This window comes from Oncorhynchus mykiss, chromosome 4, assembly GCF_057628025.1.
Source record: "Oncorhynchus mykiss isolate SJ-2025 chromosome 4, ASM5762802v1, whole genome shotgun sequence".
In the NCBI taxonomy this organism is placed as follows: Eukaryota; Metazoa; Chordata; class Actinopteri; order Salmoniformes; family Salmonidae; genus Oncorhynchus; species Oncorhynchus mykiss.
Window position 1 is genome coordinate 51609232 of NC_143025.1, and position 18883 is coordinate 51628114.

The window sequence follows — 18883 nt, forward strand, 5'->3', positions numbered from 1 at the left end:
ATCATTGGATAATAAAATGGATGAGCTCCGAACAAGACTATCCTACATTTCTTATGTTTCACCAGAGTCGTAGCTGAATGACGACATGAATAACATACAGCTGGCTGGGTTTTCGGTGTATCGGAAAGATAGAACAGCTGTCGCAGGAAAGACAATGGGTGGCGGTCTGTGTCTATTTGTAAATAACAGCTGGTGCACACAATTTAATATTAAGGAAGTCTCAAGGTTTTGCTGTAGACCACACTATTTACCAAGAGAGTTTTCTATTTTCTATTTTTTTTTTTGCTGCCTGTTTACCACCACAAAATGTTGTTGGCTCTACGACCGCACTCAACGAGCTGTATAAGGCCATAAGCGAACAAGAAAATGCTCAACCAGAGGTGACGCTCCTAGTGGCCGGGGACTTTAATGCAGGAAAATTTAATTCCGTTTTACCTAATAACTACCACATGTACAACCAGAGGAAAAAAACTCTAGACCACCTTTACTCCACACACATAGAGGCGTACAAAGCTCTCCCTCAACCTGCATTTGGCAAATCTGACCATGACTCTACCCTCCTGATTCCTGCTTACAAGGAAAAACTAAAGCAGGAAGAACCATTGACTGCTCAATATGGAAATGGTCAGATGGCGCAGATGCTCAGCTCCAAGACTGTTTTATTAGCACAGACTGGAATATGTTCCGGGATTCTTCCAATGGTATTGAGAAGTACACCACATCAGTCACTAGCTTCATCAATAAGTGAATCGATGACGCCGTCCCCACAGTGACCGTACGTACATACCACAACCGGAAGCCATGGATTACAAGCAACATCCGCACTGAGCTAAAGGGTAGAGCTGCGGCTTTCAAGGAGCGTGACTCTAACCAGGACGCTTATAAGAAATCCCACTATGCCCTCCGACGAACAATCAAGCAGGCAAAGCGAAAATACAGGACTAAGATTGAATCGTACTACACCGGTTCCGACGCTCGTCAGATGTGGCAGGGCTTGCAAACTGCCCAGTGACACGAGCCTACCTGTCACATACACTCCCTCTCCGTCCTCTAGGTCATCAGGTTGCTGATTATTCCGCACACCTGTCACTATCGTCTCGCTAACCTGCGCCTCATGACACTCACCTCGACTCCATCACCTCCTTGATTATCTTCCCTATATCTGTCACTCCCCTAGGTTCTTTCCTCAGGTGTTATTGACTCTGTTTTCATGTCGGTGCGTTTTGTGTTACGTGTTTGTTTCATTTATTTATTATAACACTCACTCCCTGAACTTGCTTCCTGACTCTCAGCGCACTCGTTACAGAACACCTCACCTAAGGGAAGTATCATGGAGTGTTTTTTTTGGTGTCAGAGTAATGACATTGGGTCAGGGAACTGCTACAGGCTCTCATGCCTCAACCAGATTGCCAGGCTCCCCTGCCTCAGCCAGCTCGTTGGGATTTCATGCCATAGCCGGATTGCCAGGCTCTCCTGCCTCAACCGATCTGTCAGGTTCCCACGCCCCAGCTGACTCGATAGGTTCCCATGCCTCAGTTGGCGTGACAGGTTCTAGTGTATCATCAGCGGTGACCGGTCCGCTCCTGATCCCCGGGTTCATCCCCTTTGATGGGGTCCTGTGACTGAAGCCGTGTGTCGGGGAGCGGGTACTGTCACGTATAATCCCTCTCAGCCTCTAGGTCATCAGGCTGCTGATTATCCCACACATCTGTCACCATTGTCTTACCTGGACTCCATCACCTCCTTGATTATCCTCCCTATATCTGTCACTCCCCTTGGTTCTTTCCTCAGGTGTTATTGACTCTGTTTTCATGACGGGGCGTAGTTTGTGTTGCGTGTTTATTGTTTCATTTATTTATTAAAACGCTTGCTTCGTTACACTACCAGACTAGCTAAATTACTTATATTCTCGATTCAAGGCAAGCAACGCTGAAGCAGACCTGGCAATGTGGTGCAAGGTTAACAACCACTCCCACAACGTGATCAAGACAGAGGAGATGATTGTAAACTACAGGAAAAGGAGGACCGAGCACGCCCCCATTCTCATCGACTGGGCTGTAGGGGAGCAGGTTGAGAGCTTCAAGTTCCTTGGTGTCCACCAACAAACTATCATTGTCCAAACACACCAAGACAGTCGTCAAGAGGGTATGACAAAGCCTATTCCCCCTCAGGAGACAGAAAAGATTTGGCATGGGTCCTCAGATTCTCAAAAAGTTCTACAGCTGCAACATCGAGAGCATCCTGAGTGGTTGCATCACCGCCTGGAATGGCAACTGCTCAGCCTCCAACTGTAAGGCACTACAGAGGGTAATGTGTACGGCCCAGTACATCCCTGGGGCCAAGCTTCCTGCCATCCAGGACCTCTATACCAGACAGTGTCAAAGGAAGGCCCTCAAAATTGCCAAAGACTCCAGTCACCCTAGCCGCAGACTGTTCTCTATGCTACCGCATGGCAAGTGGTACCGGAGTGCAAAGTCTAGGTCCAAAAGGCTTCTTAACAGATTCTACCTCCCAAGTCGTAAGACTCCTGAACAGCTAATCAAATGGCTACTCGGACTATTTGCATTGTCCCACCCCACCCCACCACACCCCACCACAGCCAGGTGATGTTGGCAGGGATGCTAGGTTTAGGAGGCTGTGACTCTGGCTCCTTGTAGACAACCGTCTGGTCCTTTATGCACTCCACAGCCAGGTGGACAAGCCTCTCGTACACTTTCTTCACCACCCACTGCTTTGACCTCTTACAGTAGATTTCATTGTATTGCAAGTTTCCTGGAAAGACATGAAGACTGATCCTGAGGATGCGTAACCATTCAATACACCATGTTCATCTGTAAACAAAAAAGGGTACAGTAGACTGGTACGTGTTTTGTTACACTCAGAGTCAATCATGGGGCATTGCAATGGGCTGATAGCAAAGTTCTGAAAACATTAAATTAAATCTAGAATTGGCTTCCTATCTAAAGTACTTAAAACCTCTTAGAGCTACCCCCTACTTTTTTTAATTTCCGCCTGAAGACATACCCAAATCTAACTCCCTGTAGCTCAGGCACAGATACAAGGATATGTATATTCTTGGTACCATTTGAAAGAAAACACTCTGAAGTTTGTGTAAATGTGAATTGAATGTAGGAGAATATAATACAATTTAAAAAAACATATGTTTTTTTTATTGTTGTATCATCATCTTTAAAATGAACAAGATAAAACAAACATTCATAGGATGATGGGGACAATTTCTTATGAAAAACATAAGAGGGCAACAGTACTTGTGCAAAGTTTCAGAATGATAACTTCCAAAATGAGTGGGCTACATGACATGTATCATGAAGTCACCCAGGTGTCCCACACAAGAAGCCAAAATGTACCAAATTGTAGAATATACACATTTTGAATGGAATAACTATATACAAAATACCAAAATGGTATTCTAACACAACCCCCAATTTTTTTTGAAAAAACATGAAAAAAATATATACATGTACAAAATAACACTTTCAATATATGGAAGACCCTCAGTCCTCTACACAAAAATATGCTGCTGATGCCAGGTGCCATAGCACATCCATGCCTGCAGAAATAAATATGGGCAGATGAACACCAATTGTGTCAGGAGCTGGATGAACAAAGCTCCAGTGGGGGATGGACACCTTGGCACTGGGGGCTCCCGTTCGGAGTCAGTGTCACTGTGAAAGAAAATGTTCAGTTAGAATAGTTTCACATATGAGCCCTGTATCAACAGGTATAATAAACAGATATATATAGAGTACAGGGAACATAAGGTTGAATATATTATTATAGACCTGCTAGATCTACTGTCTCATTTATATCATGACATTTTAGCTAGATCTACTGTCTTTATTATATTACAACAGACCAGCTGTATCTACTGTCTCTATTTCACTTTGGCCATTGTTGTGGGCTTGCCCTCCCCTCAACAGCCCCAAATAGGCTATTTCATTTCACAAATAATATTTTATATTATTAATTTCAAACAACGGCATTAGCATGAGAAGAACTTACCAGTCCAAAAGGATTTCCTCTCCGTTCAAAAAATATTCCTCCATTTGGGAATCGCAAAATGAATCGTCCTCGATCAATTTCTTCTAAAATTGTGTGTACATCTGTATATCTAGACTTAGATTTAGCTTTCCCTGACTTAGTTGCCATACTGATTGATATATAAACAGCTGAAAATGCGCTTTACCAAAACAATTCTGTGCACAACATGCGTAGCTCCTTCTGGTATGGCAAATGACCCTCTTTACACCGGAGTTTACTACATGGGTTGGTCTTCCAACACATAAACATGACATATTGCCGTTTACCTCAGCTCATTGGCTATCTACCCAGCTAGATTTCAAGACGATCAGTGGTCATTGGGTTAAAATACAGTCAAACAACGAAACAGCGGGCAAATCATTGGTGCACAATGATGTCATTACTTGTTGTCTTCAAATCGGTTTCTTTCAGTCAATATGTCCCGCGAAATGACCCATCAGGTTTGGTTGTGTTACAAACAAATCAGTTGATTGCAATGAAACCAAACATGACTGGAAAAGTCACGTTTTGTGTGTGTATTTACCTCGAGTGTGTCGTCGAAAATGGAATGAGACGGAATTCACGACACAAGCGGTTCACAAAATGTTTTGTGTTAGGCTATAAAAATTGATTTTATTAAACAATAGACCGTTCATTGAGTAACAATAAGCATTGGGATTGGAAACAGAGGAAAAAGGTAAATTTTTGTTACGCCTGTGCTCGTTGAAATAGTTTTTTTTTATGGGGCTCTATCCTCAGATAATCTTTCGCAGGAAATCCTTTTTTAAATCTGACACAGTTGGATTAGCAAGATTCTAGGCTTTCGAAACATGTGAGACACTATGTGAGACACTAGCATGACAGTATTTTCATGAATGTTTAATGTGACTATTTATGTAGCGATCACTGTATGTTGTCAAATGTCATCCCGCTACCGGGTTCCGTGAGCAGAGAGGTTAACATGGTGTTAAAGTCTCCCACCATAATGATTTGATAATTTGTTGTAAGTAAGTTCAATAAATTGGTATAAATATTTTAAAAGATGTATCATCCTCAGGATCATCCTGATTTGGACCATAAAAATTAATGAGCCAAATCTCTTTTTTGTCCACTTTCAAATTCAAAAAGATCCACCTTCCTTGCGAATCATTCCTGACTATTTGCACATTCAGATCAAAATGTTTTTTAAGTAGTATCATCACACCTTTTGAGTTCCTTTGTCCATGACAGAAAATTATTTCACCACCCCCATTCCCTAGTCCATGCAAATTCATCTAAGGATCTAGAGTGAGTTTCCTGTAAACAGTATATGTTATATTATTTGCATGGTTGTGTGTCTATGTGTGTAACATGTAGTGCGTATAGCCTTAATATTCATGATTATAAATGTAATCCATATCGTATCGCCATCATAGTTGCATCATAATTACCTTTAACTTCATGGAAAAAACACATCCCAGCATTTCCATAGCAATTAACGTTTCACATGATCATGAAAGAGACCTTGCATTACTATAGAGACAGCTTCACTACAGTACACATGTATCCCGTACAATATGTTATTATTCCCCAATGTCCCTATTCTGATATCTTCCCATTGCTTGTTGTAAACATATATAAACATGTAGCCAAAGACATAGAAAAGATGGACAAACAAGAAACATATTATCGAACAGTTCTCGACAATAGAGAGGGGAGAGAAGAGAAAAGTGAGAGAAGAGAGCGAGATCAAGTATGTATAAGTCCATATGTGGAAGTGAGTATGTAATTTAGTACGTACTGTATGTGTTCATATCCACTTCATAGTGTTCAGATATTTTTACAGTTCCCATACTTTTTTTTTTTGTAACCTGAAGTCCCTGTAGTAGTAACACTTTTTAAGTGACTACATGATTCCATATGTGTTATCTCAAAGTTTTGATGTCTTATTGATGTCACTATTATTCTGCAATGTAGAAAATAGAAAAATAAAGAGAAAACCTGGAATGAGTTGGAGTGTCCAAACTTTCGACTGGTCCTGTGTATATTTTTTTATATAATTTCCTTTATTATTTTCCCTTAACCATGCCATCCCTCTCCTAATTGGAGTAAACTAATGGAAAACAACAATTAGGCTTCTACTTCCAGATTATACATACTTTATACATTTTACGGACACGTTATAGTATATTTTGCAGTAGTTATTTTTAGTTTGTTTTTAATCCCATTCTTCAGCTTCATGTAAATGTTGCAATTCTTTAGCCATTCCTGAACCTGTGACCAAAAACAAGCTACATATTAACAGTACCAAAACAAATGATCTATTGATTCTCTCTTCGCAGGAAAATATACAGAATTGGGATGGTTGTATTCTATATTTATATGACATTCTATTGGTCGCAAGAATTGTTTATAATCATTTAAATTGAAAAACTCAAAGTTTTGAATCGAGCTTCATTTTGTGTATCACTTCCTTAAACTGTGTGCCATGGAATCGTTACAAAGTCCAGAGATATATGAGACCAGGGACAGGGAGGAACAGGCAGAGGTTTAAGGAGACCACCCGGAGCTTGCAGAGGAATCTTGTCCTGCGCACAGATGGTGCATGCGGCAACGAACGCGGAGAAGTCAGGAACCATGGTAGGCCACCAAAAGCTTTGTCGCACAAAGACCAGGGTCCAACGGGAGCCCGGGTGGCAGGCAAGCTTGGACGAGTGGTTCCACTCCAGAACCGAGGAGCGGATAGCATCAGGAACAAACAGACACTTATTAGGGCCACAGCCGGGGTTCGGCTGGGAACGCTGCACCTCACGAACCTGCTTCCCTATTCCCCAGCTGAGTGACGTCGCCAGGCACGAGGTGGGAAGGATGGTCTCGGGTTCCGGGGGTGTAGCCGCGGAGCTATTGCAGCATGACAGCGCATCTGGCTTGACATTCGTGGATCCCTTTCAGTATGAGAGGGAAAAGTTGAACCGGGTGAAAATCAGGGCCCACCTAGCTTGCCTGGAGTTGAGATGCTTGGCAGTGCGGAGATATTCCAGGTTCTTGTGTTCCGACCCATCCAGCCAGTGCCTCCACTCCTGCAATGACATCTTCACCACGAGAAGCTCACGATTCCCCACATCGTAGCTCATGTCGGTGGCATTGAGGCAGTCCAGGGCAGAACGCTGGGACAGGACAGCCCCCACTCCCACTCCAACATCCGAAGCATCGCCCTCCACCCCTAACTGGCGGGATGGGTCAGAATGAACCAAGCTGGGAGCTGTGGTGAAACGGTCTTAGAGATCCCGGAACGCTCGGTCAGCAGCTGGGGACCACGTGAACAGAACCTTGGGAGAGATGAGTGCAGACATGGGGAAGCCAGGATTCTGTATCCCCGGATAAAGTGTTGATAGATGTTGGCGTATCCCAAGAAACGTTGCACCATAGACGTTGGCTGGGGCCAATCCACCACTGCTCTCATCTTTCCGGGATACATCTGTACACTCCCTGCAGCGATGATTTAACCCAGGAAGGGGATGGTGGAGAGATGGAATTCACACTTCTCTGCTTTCGCAAAAAATGGTTTTCCATGAGACGTTGGAGAACATGTTGGACATGAAGCACGTGTCCTTGGGCAAGGTGGGAGAAAACTAGGATGTCATCGAGGTAGATGAAAATGAACCGGTTTAACATGTCACGGAGAACATCATTCACCTTAGCCTGGAAAACAGCAGGGGCGTTGGTAAGGCAAAATGGCATGACCAGATACCTGCAGTGACCGCTGGCAGTGTTGAAGGCAGTCTTCCATTCGCCCCCTTCCCATATCCGCACCAGGTGGAAGGCGTTCCGTAGATCCAGCTTGGAGAACACGGTGGACCCGTGGAGCGGCTCGAAGGCCAAGGAGATGATTGGTAGCAGGTAGCGGGTCTTCACCGTGATGTCGTTAAGGCCCCGGTAGTTCATGCATGGGCGCAGGGTTTTTTCCTTCTTCTCCACAAAGAAGAACCCTGCACCAGCGGGGGTGGCAGAAGGATGGATGAACCCTGCAGCTATGGAGTCCTCAATGTGGATCTCCATAGCCTTGGTCTCCGCACCCGACAGAAAGGACAGTCATCCCCCGGGCGAAGTGATGCCTGGGAGAAGGTCAATCCTACAGTCATAGGGTCGATGTGGCAGATTTGAAGTGGCCCGGGCCTTACTGAATATCTCCTGGAGGTACTGGTACTCCATGGGAATGTCGGAGAGGTCCGGGGCAACTTCCGAGTCCCCAGGAAGACGTCCCGGGGTAGGCTGCGCTGACTTCAGGAAATGAACGTGGCAGAACGGGCTCCAGCCCATGATGGTACCAGCATACCAGTCATTAATGGGACTTTGTTGCTGGAGCCAACAGAATCCCAATACCACGGGAACTCGAGGAGACATATTAATAAGCCAAAATTAAATCTTCTTCCTGTGATTCCCTGACACACGTAGGTTGATGGGGTAGTGTTGTGGGTGACCCAGCCTATAGAGCGCCCGTCTAGCACTCTAACGTCCATGGGAATGGAGAGGGGCTGAGTGGGGATGCCCAGCTCGGACACCAGGGTAGAGTCCATAAAGCTCTCATCGGCCCCATAGTTGATGAGTACCTGGAGAGATTTCGACTGGTTCCCCGACAGCAAGATGACATGAAATGGGGTGCGAGAAAGAAGGGGAGAGGAAAAGATATCCGTATGGCCCACCAGAGTACTCGCTCCTAGTGGTGAGCTTGGTCTTTTAGTGGACAGGTGGCCACGAAATGACCAGTAGTCACGCAATACACGCAACTCTTCGCGTGTAGCCTGAATAGCCGTTTGCCTGGGGACAGTCTAGTTCTGCCTAGTTGCATTGACTCGGGAAGAGGTGAATTGGCAGACTTCGGAGACTCTCGGGGGAACTTGGCAACGGAGCCATCGGGGACTTCCGGGAAGTCTCGGAGGTGAGGTGGAAGCCTTGGCCGGGCGAGAGAAATTGAACCTCTTCTCCTTCCTTCACTCCAGTAGTCGCCTATCGATCCGAATGGTCAAGGCGATGGGTGAGTCGAAATCTGTCGGTAGTTCCCGGGTTGCATGCTCGTCCTTTAGTTCCTCTGATAGATGAGGTTGGACAGCACTTCCTGGTTCCTGGCACTCTCAGCTGCCAACAGCCAGGTTACTGAGGGGCTGGTAAGTTATTATTGTCGTGGTAGGCTGCCTAACAGACAACTCGCGGAATTGCTCCAGCAATGTGTTCAACGCTCGGTCAATGCGTTCAGCCAAGGTCGGGACCCCTTCCATAAGCCCACGAAGCAACTCCTCTGGCCTTCAAATGGTGGCTCCTTGGGAGGAGATGGCATTGCGGAGCTGGTCCGAGTCTGCTGGGTCAGTCATGGCCAGTTCGTACTATCACGTTTCAGGGAAGACCCAGATGCAGATAATGTCAAAGCAACAAACGTTTATTAATAGAACAGGGAGTAAGCAAAATGACAGGTCAAGGGCAGAGGTCAGTAATCCAAAAGGTACAGAAGGGCAGGCTGTCTCGGGCCAGGGCAGGCAGAAGTCTTTAATTCAGGGTGGTGTAACAAGGTACAGAAAAGGCAGGCAGGCTCAGGGTCAGGGCAGGTGACACCTGGAGGGGGGTTGAGACAAGCACAAAGACAGGTGAAACAGATCAGGGTGTGACAGACAAAGAGAGTATATATTTTATATAACGGAATCCCCAAGGTCCCGGATCCAGTCGAGTTGTAGAATAGAAATGAGTGTAAAACAAATACATTTTCAAAACTTGTCTTTTCCTTTTTTTCTCTTTACGACAGCTGAAACTTCTCAAAATATAAATCAATTTAATATCCAACCTAGTGTCTCTGCCTTTAGATAGCTTTTGTTCATGGCTGGCTGGCCTTACATTTTCTGGTTGGTGATTGGCAGAGTGTCCAGTAGGCCAGTTCCTTGAAGACTCCCCCTGTACCGTCTAGAGGTCCACCGTTATTGATTTCCTGCTTGTGCTCAATGCTTGACCTGCCAATCAATGGTCAGAACAGTGGGATGTCAATGGGAGTGAGCTGACGACGTGTGATGCTTGGCAGACATGTAACTGATGGTACTGAACGAGCAAAACATATTAGGAGAGAGAGAGCAAGAAAACCCTGAGCGTGAGATCCCTTTTCTGAGTTACTGTCAGAGAAAGTAAAGTTAATCTTAAATTAAAAGTGTTTGAGGTGCTTATACGTACATTATAGAGATTGAGCAAAATCCCATCAGTTGGGAGAAAATAGTCTCGCACCAGGCAATGGCATGGTCTGGGTTATTTATTTTCTGTAAAAGTGCAGGCAGTGTGACTTACTGTACTCGTTCTATTCAACTACCAAGTGATTAGTTGCAAAGAGTAATCTACAAAGATTCATCTGCCCTGCAGATGGTGGACTGGACAGCTTTTGAGAAACATTACATTTTTGAATTTCTCCGTACAATTTCAAAGACCTACTCTTGAGGGAGAGACAAAATAAATAAATAACATTTTATTTGAAGTAGAGTATGAACTTACTGTATCTAACAGTAAAACCGCTTAGAATACTGCATGGTCATACAGCAGAATCCAGGAAAAACTGGCAAACCAATTTTTGTTAACGTTTATTGAAACCAAAAGAATACAACCTCAGTCATGGACTCGTGGTCATGTATTCTTGCCTCCTTTCACAGTCTTTCTTTGGTATTGGGAGGAGAGGCGATGGGGAGGGTGCATGGATTTGTGACTTTGTTTGGATCCCAAACAAATAATTGAATTATGATGCATCTGTTATAGTATTTAGTCAATTTGGGCAATCCAGCTAAACAGATTGTATGAAGGTGACCTAATAAACCCAAATGCATTTTTTTTAAAAATATGACAAGAATATAGGGGCTGTTCAAAATGCTTTGAGTAATATTCTGATAATATCTTAAAAAGCACTACAAACACTGAATATGGAAAAATTACAATTCATTAGCTAAATCATGTATATTGTATGTAAAAACAACTTAAACTTGTTTAGCATTATTGATTATCGATTATTTTATTTAACTAGTCAAGTAAGTTGGGGCGGCAGGGTAGCCTAGTGGTTAGAGTGTTGGACTAGTAACCGGAAGGTTGTGAGTTCAAACCCCCAAGCTGACAACCCCCAAGCTGACAAGGTACAAATCTGCCGTTCTGCCCCTGAACAACCCACTGTTCCTAGGCCGTCATTGAAAATAAGAATTTGTTCTTAACTGACTTGCCTGGTTAAATAAAGGTTAAAGTTAAAGTTAAGTTAAGAACAAATTCTTATTTACAATGACTACCTAGGAACAGTGGGTTAAGCTGCCTTGTTCATTGGCAGAATTACCCATTTTTATCTTCTCAGCTCTGCTCTAACCACTAGGCTACCTGTCACCCCAAATGTATATAGAATATATTTTATTCATTAGGATGTACATTTGCCAAAAAGGAAATGCAAAGTGTATAGTCACTAACACACATCAGCATTAAATGGCCAGCAGTACAATTAATTTTCTCCTGCAGTTGAAAAAAAAAATCTGAGTGTTAATACTTTTCTGCAAATATTTTGAATTTTTATGGTTTATGAGTGATACATTATTGTGTCTGTGTTCAGGATGAGACTACAAACTATTTGAAGTGATTTAAGTTGGGGCTGTTGATGTCACAAAGGACCTTCTGACATAGTTAACAGAGAAACAAAACGTGACACATTTTTCATAAGCTTGTTGTTGTAATGGTTGCATTCCCCATTAATATGCCCTGCTCTAATCCTTATGGACTAAACAGCTTTAAATATATATCTTCATAAATACTTTGTTGTGCTTATGTCTGCTATGATCTCCGAAGTTACAGGAAAAGCAGAATCTGATTTAGTCTCTTTAGAAAGTCTGCTGGACAAAAACAGGCATTTACTTGACTCACCTTATGTCCCAATACTTCTGACTCACCTTACAGTAGGCCACGTTCTCAGTTGAGGCAGATATCGGTCTCGGTATATGCTCAGGCCTGAACCCTAACTTGGGATCTGCACGCTTAACTCACATTTGTAACCAAACACAACATCTCAAGTTAGGGTTCAGCCCCAAGTGATCATAATATATTTTCTTATTGAATGTAATTATAATCTTACAATCTTGGTATACACAGAGGCTTTTATTTTTGAAAAGTACACAAGTAACTTCTTTCCATAACTCTAGAAGAATGGTCCTAGAGGATATTCAGCTGATACATTGCTTTTTTGTTGTCAAGGGTACAATGTCAGCAGAATCAAACATGCTGGCGAAAGACCTAGCATCAAGCTGTCTGCAAAGGAAACACTATATACAGCTCCCTGACAGTTAGGAGAAACCGGCATTAGTGCCATATGCATAACTGTACACGCACAACTACCAAGTGTCAGTGGAAGACAACCTGCAGTATTGCTCTGACGACTATGGCACATTTGTTATTGTGAACCATCAGCAGTTCAATATGTAAATTCAGTGGCTATAAGTGGGGCATTTTTTTTTCTTCTGCCATGAAATCACTCTACCTACCTCGGTAATGACCAACCTAGCAGAAGGTTTTAGAGTCAATTGTTTCTTATAGAAATTAATCTGAGATATGGAAATCTGTGAACAGAACAAAGAGTTAAAATTGTAAATATTGGAAAAATATCATGAAGTTTCACTCTGTGATAAGCATTGTTTTTGTCAGTAATGACCAACCTAGAAAAAAATCACCGGTACACAATATTCAATGTAAAGAAAAAACTGCCAGCATAAAACCTGCAAACATAAAAAGGCACAATTTATTTCATTCTTTAGTAAGCTGCATAAAAACAAGATTTAAGTAGAGCCCATTATAAGTACCCTTTATAGCTGTGTCTAAAGAGTCTGTAAATTAGAGAAATTATCCGTTCATAAATCAGTTAATAAATTAATAGTTGTAACTCATAAGCAGGTCTCTCTTGCAAATTACAATTGAATATCAGGAGAATTTACCTGTATATATTAAGGGTAAATAAGGAATCGGTTGAATTTGTTCTTGCCAAATGTTACCCTTACCCAATATTACAGTGCATGGTCAGCAATTTGGATTATCTTCAGGGTGAAAATCTGATCTCACTGACATTATGGTGTGTGAGGAGCTAACAGTGCTTTTTGATTAAAAACGTGATCGTCATTAGTGATTGATCTTGATGTACATGATAGGGCAGTGCACGATTAGACAGAGAGAGGCTTGGTTGAGCAAGGCTGGGGGCACCCATCCTGAGAACACAAGCTGAGGAGTAATTAAGCATTAAGGTGCAGCAGGAGGCCTAGTAACATGAGCTGAACCCCGATTAGAATGATTATCAGAGATAATTCACTCTTATAAGGACACAGGAGACTGTAGAATCTCATGAAATGAGACAGGACGTGATACTTTTGTAGGGTGGGGTGGTATGCTCAGGGCCGGACCAAGGTTTTTGTTGGCCCTCAGCAAAATCTTGTTCTGCGGTCCCCCTATGCTGCGACCATACACTGCATGATTATGCTACATCTGGGAGCCAGTACTATGCCATTGAAAGACACGTGGAAATGTGTGTCTTTGATCAAATTAATGGGAAAAACTCTCCCCACATGCTCACCTCAGAGATGCACTATAATATCAGAGTCAGCTACCGTAGCTTGAAGATACAGACATTCACAAGCACAGCCTGTTGGGACTGTGGAAGATAAGCATGGCATCCAGACAAATACAGCACTTGACTTTTCTTTCTTGTCGGCAAGTGTTGCACAGGGATTACAAAGTCAATGCCTGTTTCTCTATTTAAATATAATATCAATTTAGAAAAAACTCTAACCACTCCCGTTAGAGTGGGATCAATCATCAGCTAATTTTGCTCGGCTGCTCATGTGAGAAGTGGCTGGGAGTCCAGGCTCCCTTGACAGGCCCTGGTTTAAGGAAAGGGCTCACGCACTGCCGCACACAAATCACAACATCAAATCAGACACACATTAGGACTCCATTCAATCCGTATCACGGAAGTTCAGTATTACAGTGAGATTTGAAATTTAAAGGCAATATTCCCGTGTCAGCGCAGACTGCAGTCACGGTTAATGCTGCATATGTTGGCTCAATCGTAAATTACCTTTTCAGTTGGAACTGACAGAATTTTAACTACTTTGCAGATATGAAACAGAAAATCATAATATCAGTCAAAAACATACAATTCAAAGCTTTTAAGAGGTATAAAAATACGTCCTATTTTACAAAAAAAATTCATGACATAGAGTAAGGCATTGTTGACAGAATAGATTAATGCAGCTAATGCATGAGTGATTACAATTCACCTATACATTACTTGTTCATAAATCTTACTATAGCAGGTTGTAAATCATAACTGATACAGAATTTTCACAAATACCCGACTCTACATCGTTCCCAAATATTCTATTCAAGAAAGTATTCACACCCCTTCAGAAAGTATTCACACCCCGTGACTTTTTCAAAATGTTATTTTGTGACACCCTGAATTTAAAATGGATTATATTCAGATTTACGCCCCTGAAAAAGGGCAGAAATACAAACAATAGCCCATAATGTCAAAGTGAATCATGTTTTTTTTTGTGTTTACAAAGGAAAAGCTGAAATGTCTTCTGTGAATAAGTATTCTACCCCTTTGTTATGGAAAGCCTAAATAAGTTCAGGAGTAAAAATGTGCTTAACAAATCACGTAATAAGTTGCATGGACTTATTCTGTGTGCAATAATAGTGTTTAACCCATAAGAGTCTAAGCCTTGAGGGGGTGGTTTTACTAAGCTATATAGAATTGCTTTAAGAAGGTCATACCAAGGATCATTTAGCTATTTGATTTTTAATTTTAAAACCCCTTGAAGTATCCCAAAAATATATAAAATAATATTTGATTACATTTTTCCGGGCCTTACTGCTATTAGCCCATACAAATGCAAAACATCTAAAGGAAGATTGTTTTGAATTGGCTGTCTTATATCTTAGACATATAAGAAAGATCAGGAAACATTAGTAAAAAAAATGTACATACTGTCTATTTAAACCCTTATGTTTGGGCCCTAAACAGACGCCTGTACTTTCATTCATTTTTTTTAACTGGCAGCAGGGGACCTTCAGACGATGCTTGTGAAGCTTGTGGGTATCCTAGAGCAAAATGTGTTCGTGAGAGTCTCACTTTTACACAGGTGGGTCATAATAGTGTGCCCAAACTGTTCCGACACTACCAACAGAAGTTGGCAGATCAGCTGTACCGACTTCAGACGAGTCCCAAGACACTTGTGGGGGTCGTAAAGCTTTGTGTTCATGAGAGTCTCATCTTTCCATAGATGGGTCATAATAGCTTGTAGGCCAAACCGTCCGGATGCTACAGACAATTTTGTGAGAAGACCAATTTCCAGGATGTCTCATGGTCTGCTCTCTAGGTCTGTCAATGTTGTGAATTGATTGAGAAGCAGCCAATGCAAAAAAAAAAAAATATCTCTAGTTTAAACTGACGTATTTTGATGGGGATTTTTTTATTATGCTGATTAGATTTCAGCGGGGCCTCTGACATCGACTTAAGGGGGTTAACATGATTTTTGAATGTCTACCTCATCTCTGTACCCAACACACACAAGTAATTATCGGTATGTTCCCTCAGTCGAGCAGTGAATTTCAAACATAGATTCAATCACAAAGAACACGGAGGTTTTCCAATGCCTCGCAAAGAAGGGCACCAATTGTAGACGTGTAAAAATTTTTTATCCCTTTGAGCATGGTGAAGTTATTAATTACAATCTGGATGCTGTATCGATACACCCAGTCACTACAAAGATACAGGCTTTCTTCCTAACTCAGTTGCCGGAGAGGAAGGAAACTACTCAGGTACAGTGCCTTGCGAAAGTATTCGGCCCCCTTGAACTTTGCGACCTTTTGCCACATTTCAGGCTTCAAACATAAAGATATAAAATTGTATTTTTTTGTGAAGAATCAACAACAAGTGGGACACAATCATGAAGTGGAACGACATTTATTGGATATTTCAAACTTTTTTAACAAATCAAAAACTGAAAAATTGGGCGTGCAAAATTATTCAGCTCCTTTACTTTCAGTGCAGCAAACTCTCTCCAGAAGTTCAGTGAGGATCTCTGAATGATCCAATGTTGACCTAAATGACTAATGATGATAAATACAATCCACCTATGTGTAATCAAGTCTCCGTATAAATGCACCTGCACTGTGATAGTCTCAGAGGTCCGTTAAAAGCGCAGAGAGCATCATGAAGAACAAGGAACACACCAGGCAGGTCCGAGATACTGTTGTGAAGAAGTTTAAAGCCGGATTTGGATACAAAAAGATTTCCCAAGCTTTAAACATCCCAAGGAGCACTGTGCAAGCGATAATATTGAAATGGAAGGAGTATCAGACCAATGCAAATCTACCAAGACCTGGCCGTCCCTCTAAACTTTCAGCTCATACAAGGAGAAGACTGATCAGAGATGCAGCCAAGAGGCCCATGATCACTCTGGATGAACTGCAGAGATCTACAGCTGAGGTGGGAGACTCTGTCCATAGGACAACAATCAGTTGTATATTGCACAAATCTGGCCTTTATGGAAGAGTGGCAAGAAGAAAGCCATTTCTTAAAGATATCCATAAAAAGTGTCGTTTAAAGTTTGCCACAAGCCACCTGGGAGACACACCAAACATGTGGAAGAAGATGAAACCAAAATTGAACTTTTTGGCAACAATGCAAAACGTTATGTTTGGCGTAAAAGCAACACAGCTCATCACCCTGAACGCACCATCCCCACTGTCAAACATGGTGGTGGCAGCATCATGGTTTGGGCCTGCTTTTCTTTAGCAGGGACAGGGAAGATGGTTAAAATTGATGGGAAGATGGATGGAGCCAAATACAGGACCATTCTGGAAGAAAACCTGATGGAGTCTGCAAAAGACCTGAGACTGGGACGGAGATTTGTCTTCCAACAAGACAATGATCCAAAATATAAAGCAACATCTACAATGGAATGGTTCAAAAATAAACATATCCAGGTGTTAGAATGGCCAAGTCAAAGTCCAGACCTGAATCCAATCGAGAATCTGTGGAAAGAACTGAAAACTGCTGTTCACAAATGCTCTCCATCCAATCTCACTGAGCTCGAGCTGTTTTTCAAGGAGGAATGGGAAAAAATGTCAGTCTCTCGATGTGCAAAACTGATAGAGACATACCCCAAGCGACTTACAGCTGTAATCGCAGCAAAAGGTGGCGCTACAAAGTATTAACTTAAGGGGGCTGAATAATTTTGCACGCCCAATTTTTCAGTTTTTGATTTGTTAAAAAAGTTTGAAATATCCAATAAATGTCGTTCCACTTCATGATTGTGTCCCACTTGTTGTTGATTCTTCACAAAAAAATACAGTTTTATATCTTTATGTTTGAAGCCTGAAATGTGGCAAAAATGGGCATGGTTGTCATTGGCAAGGACTAGGTCATTTTACAGGATAAAAATACATGTACTAAAAAATCACATTAGACCACCTGGTTCAGTCTGCTTTCCAACAGACACTGGGAGACGAATTCAGAAATTCACAAACCTTTCAGAAGGACAATAACGTAAAGCACAAGGCCAAATAAGACTTGTTCATGGTTATCTATTAATTATCAGCAACCAACTTGACAGAATTTGAAGAGTTTTTAAAATAATAATGTGCAAATATTGTACAATCCAGGTCTGCAAAGCTCTTAGAGACATACCCAGAAAGACACACAGCTGTAATTGCTGCCAAAGGTGATTTTAACATTTATTGAATCAGGGGTGTGAATACTTAGGAATTTAAGATATGTCTGTATTTCATTATCAATAAATTAGCAAACATTTCTTAAAAACATGTTTTCACTTTGTCATTATTGGTATTGTGTGTATATGGGAAAGAAAAAAAAATATTGAATCCATTTTGAAGTAAAGCTGTAAAACAACAACATTTGGAATAAGTCAAGGGAAAATTAAAAAATATATGTATCTTATTCTTCCTGAGGGTGTATTTGGTCATATCTTGATCATATTTAATGCTACTAAAACTCTGTCAGTTTCTCTTTAAATTAATATTGTTCAAGCTGTAACGCTTCAGCTATACAGATTGAATAGAGCCCTTAAACATTTGTTTGTTTGTGTTGAAATGCTGTACCTAATACATTGACACAATTGCCCCAGAATTTTTGGGCACAACAAAATTAGATTAAATGAATGAATCAACAGTCGCTCAAAATACATACACACACTGAGGCTTTGTACCAATGTACATGTACCTTTTCTCAGAAGATGGAGAGGGAGGGAGAGAGACGGAGAGAGATTGATCGTAATCACCATACAAACTGTTCTAGTATTCTTCTCCTGTCCACCCAATCTATCACAAACACCAAAGGTAGGACTGACAGTAGATATAAGGAATTCTCTTTTCCATGGTTTCTCCCTGGAGGTTCTGATAACATCTGCCCGCTACCTTCTCTTTGTTCCTGCATGTCCATGCTGGGCCACAATGTAATGTCCATATTCACTCACACACACACGCACACACACGCACGCACGCACGCACGCACACACACACACACACACACACACACACACACACACACACACACACACACACACACTCGCACCCACACACATTTCTCTGGGAACCAGCAGAGATACCTGAAGCGATGTGCACACACCCTCCACATTGTATCCATTTATAGTGCTAAATTGACAACTCTGTGTGATTTGTGGTATTGGGCAAAACACTGTCAATTGCTATGCAGATAATAGAGCTCAGAAATAAATGGGAACCTTGCATCAGAATATCGGCTGTATGTTGAGGGTGCGTCGAGGAGTCCCTGTAATATAATGTG

The 18883-nt window shown here is 42.0% G+C and overlaps 2 long non-coding RNA genes across 2 annotated transcripts in view; one reads left to right on the forward strand and one right to left on the reverse strand.

Annotated features, from left to right (window-relative positions):
• Positions 1 to 18883, forward strand: part of LOC149984051 (uncharacterized) — a 615207-nt gene that overhangs the window by 60664 nt on the left and 535660 nt on the right. The window lies entirely within an intron of this gene.
• On the reverse strand, positions 3143 to 4250 carry LOC149984052 (uncharacterized). The gene is made up of 2 exons (XR_016495543.1): positions 4024 to 4250; positions 3143 to 3686 (listed from the first exon to the last, which is right to left on the reverse strand). It is a non-coding gene; the product is annotated as an uncharacterized LOC149984052 (long non-coding RNA).